The sequence below is a fragment of the Pipistrellus kuhlii genome, unplaced genomic scaffold (assembly GCF_014108245.1).
Source record: "Pipistrellus kuhlii isolate mPipKuh1 unplaced genomic scaffold, mPipKuh1.p scaffold_m20_p_137, whole genome shotgun sequence".
Taxonomy (NCBI): Eukaryota; Metazoa; Chordata; class Mammalia; order Chiroptera; family Vespertilionidae; genus Pipistrellus; species Pipistrellus kuhlii.
In genome coordinates, this window is record NW_023425446.1 from 138,987 (window position 1) to 144,055 (window position 5,069).

Here is a 5,069-nt window from a genome sequence, read left to right on the forward strand (position 1 = left end):
TGAGGATGTAGAGAAACTGGAACTTTCACACATTGCTGATGAAATGGCGCAGCCACTATGGAAAAACAGACGTTCCTCAAAGAGTTAAACAGCCCTGACTGGTGTCTGCGTTGGTCAGAGGGGCATCCTGTGCACCAAAGGGTCTGGTTCAACTCCCAGACAGGGCACTTACCCAGGTTTGGTTTTGGGTTTGATCCTGGGTCAGGGTGAGTACTGGCGGCAACCGATCCATGTTCCTTTCTCTCTCTCTCCCCCTTTCCCTCTCCATTTCTCTCTCTCTTGAATCAACGAAAAATATACCCTCTAGTGAGGGTTACAACAACAAAAAGTCAAAGAGTAGCAAAAAGAAAATGTTTTGAATATTGATTTTTTAGAGAGAGAGCAAGGGAGAGGGATAGAGAAACAGAGAGAAACATCATTGATGGGTGGCCTCCGGCACACCCCCTACTGGGGATCAAGTCCGCAACCTAATGAAAATCAACTAGTGACTTGGTTCCTGGGTCGACATTCAACCGCTGAGCCACACTGGCTGGGCTGAATATAAATCTTTTTTTTTTTTAATATATTTTATTGATTTTTTTTTTTTTTTTTTTTTTTTTTTTACAGAGAGGAAGGGAGAGAGATAGAGAGCTAGAAACGTCGATGAGAGAGAAACATCGACCAGCTGCCTCTTGCACACCCCCTACCTACCAGGGATGTGCCCACAACCAACGTACATGCCTCTGACCGGAATCGAACCCGGGACCTTTCAGTCCGCAGACCGACGCTCTACCACTGAGCCAAACCGGTTTCGGCTGAATATAAATCTTGATCATTCCTCCCCTACACCCCCCAAAACTGTGATAGGCACCAAAATTGTTAACAAGAACAAAAATGAAAACTTTTTAAAAATTATTTTAAGTTTATATCTTGATCCATTCCTTGCATAAATAATATTTCTGTTATTAAACACACACACACACACAAAGAGGAAAGCAAACTTAAAAGTAAACCGCAAACATTTTTTGAAACAATAAAAGAATACACAGAGAGTTAAAACGCCCCAACCTCCCCCGATGGCCATGCTTAATTAAACATGCTTTATATGTCTGACGATTTCTTTCTTTAAAAAAAAATTTTTTATTGATTTTTTACAGAGAGGGAGAGATTTAGAAACATCGATGAGAGAGAAACATAGATCAGCTGCCTCCTGCACACCCCCACCGGGGATGTGCCCGCAACCAACGTACATGCCCTTGACAGGAATCGTACCTGGGACCCTTGAGTCTACAGGCCAATGCTCTATCCACTGAGCCACACTGGTTTCGGCTCTTTTTTTTCTTTATTGAATAAGGTATTACATATGTGTCCTTATCACCTCATTGCCCCCCCTTTAAAACAGCATATTTTTCATAACTTTTCATATTTTTATATATATATATATATATATATATATATATATATATATATATATTATTGATTTTTTACAGAGAGGAAGAGAGAGAGATAGAGAGTTAGAAACATCAATGAGAGAGAATCTTCTATCAGCTGCCTCTTGCACACCCCCTACTGGGGATGTGCCCACAACCAAGGTACATGCCTTTGACCAGAATTGAACCCGGGACCTTTCAGTCTGCAGGCCGATGCTCTATCCACTGAGCCAAACCGGTTTTGGTAACTTTTCATATACTTGACTAGAGGCCTGGTACATGAATTTGTGCACAGGAGGAGTCCCTCGGCCTGGATCAGGCCAGCAGGGGAAGGGAGGGGACTGTGGGAGGGTGGTGGGCCTTGGGAGGTTGGCTATGGGAGTGCACTGACCACCAGGGTTAGCTCCTGCATTGAGCATCTGCCCCCTGGTGGTCAGTATGCCTCACAGCAACTGGTTGACCAGTCCTTTGGTAGTTCAGTCCCTTAGGCTTTTATATATATATATTATATATATAGTATGTTGAAGACTTGCACATATATAACAACAGCAGGGACCAAACACCTTCCCAAGTACTTCTCAGTCCTCGCCACTGACCCCTGCACACTTGGCCCAGGGCACCATCTCCTCTCACCTGGACTACTGTAGGTACAGTGGTCCTGCTTCTATCCCTCCAGAGTGATAAGTTGGCCGCATACAGGAACACTGGCCATTCGGGCTCCTTCTCATTTCCTTTCCTCTGGCACTTGGCTCACTCTTGCCCCAGTTCCTGGCACTGCCTATCCCTCTGTCTGGAATGTCCCCTGCACCTCACCCCACCCCCAAGATGCAGATGGCTCACTTCCTGCACCTCCTTCAAGTCACAGGCCTGAGGAGACCCTGGGTGGGAGGCCTCCCTTCCTCTCTGGAAAGGGGCTAGGCAGCACCTCCCTGCCTCAGTCTCCCCCCTGTCCCATTCTCTTGTCTGCCTCCTGGGCACTAACAGCTATCGCTGACATATGTCCAGTTCTATGTTCTGGGTGCTATCAAAGTAGGATCTCAGTCATCTTCCTAATGACCCCCGGAAAAATAGAAAGATAACCTATTGCACAGGAGAGGAAACAGGTTCGGGTTCGGGTTCGGGTTCGGGGTAGGCGCATGAGCCCAGCTGACAACTCTAAGGGAAAGAAAGCTCAGGAACAGGGCTCTCAGGCCAGTCTCTTCTGTCTGAACATCTGCCTATCTTGTCTCTGTGGGCGGCTGGGGTATTCCAGAACCCCCTCGCCTGGTCCCAGCGCCCCCACCTCCAGGAAGTGCGGGTCCCCAGCTTCTCCCCAAGACGCCTCGAAGGAGAAGGTCCAGGTGGCCCCTGGAGGTGGAGTGGAGGCCCCAGGTCTGGGAGACCTCCTTGCCAGGAGGACTATCTGAGCAGGCCCTGGGCCCATCGGCGCTGCCAGGAGGTTCTTGGTGGGCAGAGTCCCCTCTGCGGATATGTCTGTCCCCCGCGTCTTCCGAGAGCCCTACCTAGCTCCACTGGCTCCTCTGGGGCAGCAGAAGGTGGGGGTGGGGACAGCCTCACCTTGGTGAGCAGCAGCTGGGCCTGAGGCCAGTCCGGAGGCCCGCACCCCGTGTAGACACGTGTGTCGCAAGGAGGATCTGAGCGCCTCCCCCCACACCTGGCGCCCCAGACTGACCTCCAAGGGGCCGGCTTGGCTCCGGGATTCTAGAAGGCTTCTGGAGGCGGAGGCGAGCGGGACTTTGCTTTGCAGGCCTGATGGATCCCTGGCAGGTGCTGGGGCAGGACCTCCGTGGGCACCACCACTAGGTAGGCTCCCAGCAGGCGAGGGACCCTTCGGCGTAGATAGTCAGCTCTCTCTGGATCAGAAAAGCCCCTTGAGCCCCCCCCCCCCCCCAAACCCCTCCACACAGCCTAGCAGTCTTTTTTTTTTTTTTTAAACATATTTTATTGATTCTTTACAGAGAAGAAGAGAGAGGGATAGAGAGTTAGAAATATCGATGAGAGAGTATCATCAATCAGCTGCCTCTTGCACACCTCCTGCTGGGGATGTGCCCACAACCAAGGTACATGCCCTTGACCGGAATCGAACCCGGGACCTTTCCGTCTGAGCCAAACCGGTTTCGGCCAGCCTAGCAGTCTTGCATGCCGCCTACTTCCCCAAAGACCCCGGACCACCCAGCAGAAGGGCTTCGGCTCTCCCAGCAGCCCGGGCCCCCATGTCTGTCTGTCTCTTACAGGGAGCACGATTCTGGCCGGCCGCCTGCCTCCCACCGGTTAGAAGTCCCAAGGCCAGGCCGGCTGTGGACTTGGAAAACATGGGAAACAGGCCGGAGACCCCGAGGATTCAAGACTAGAGCGCTCCTGCCACACAGTTCAAAATGAAAACAACGTCAGACACGAAATCAGGCCTAGCCCAGCCCTGGCCAGTTGGGCTCAGTGGATAGATAGAGCGACGGCCTGCAGACTGAAGGGTCCGGAGGTTCGGTTCCGGTCGTGCCCTGGGTTGCAGGCTGGATCCCAGGTATGGAACCTGCAGGAGGCAGTAGATGCACGATTCTCTCTCATCATTGATACTTCTGTGTCTCTCTTCCTCTCTGAAATCAGTATTTTTAGAAAAGAAAGGAATCATAGCCCTGCTTTCCTCACTTTGCCTCTTTAAAATAAACAAAACCTTAGCTATTGTCCCTCCACGTTGCTGGTGGGGCTGACCCTGACATCACCAGCCCCATGAGTCACCCCATTGGCTCGCGTCACCCCTACCTTCACCCTGAGACAATCATCTCTGATTATCTGGGACCTCGCAGCCTCACCGGGCCAGGTTTACGTCTGTCTGATGACGTCATCCTACCTGCCGGCCTCACCCTCACTGGGCTGGTGCCGTCATTTATTGTGCTGGGACCCACCCTGACTGCTATGACCTTTGCCATCGCCCTCCCTCTTGCCCAGGGGCTGGGTCCCACGCCCACGGGTCACGGGCCATTCGTGGGCGCTGCAGGCGGCGGCATTCAGGGCGATGCCCGGCTGTGCGGAGGCCCCAGGCCCGGCGGGACCGGGATGGCGGAGCAGGAAGGGGGGTGCTGGTCGAGTTGCGTCCGTCCCCCGGACTCGGTTCCCCTCGAGGATTTCCCTTTCGGACTTCCCGCTCGGGGGAAGGTGGGCCTCGCGACCCCGCCCGGGTCCCCAGCCGGGCGCCCGGGGGGCCTCCCGCCCGAGCGCCGCTCGAGGGGCGGCAGCGCGGTTTCCCGCTCGGCCCGCGGCGGGGCCGGAGGCGGGCGGGAGAGGCCCAGCTCCCGCCCCTTGGTCCCCGCGGCGGGGCGGGGCCCACGGTGACTGACGGTTGCCGCGGGCGGCGGGGGCGGGGCCCACGGTGACTGACGGTTGCCGCGGGTGGCGGGGCGGGGCCCACGGTGACTGACGGTTGCCGCGGGCGGCGGGGGCGGGGCCTGACAGTTGCCGGGGCTGGCGGGGGCGGGGCCCAGGGTGACTGACGGTTGCCGCGGGCGGCGGGGCGGGGCCCACGGTGACTGACAGTTGCCGGGGCCGGCGGGGCCGGGGCCCAGGGTGACTGACGGTTGCCGCGGGCGGCGGGGGCGGGGCCCGGCGGGGGCGGGGCGGCCGCTCATTGGCGGCGCGAGTGTGGGAAAGAGCGCGGAGCGGGGTTCA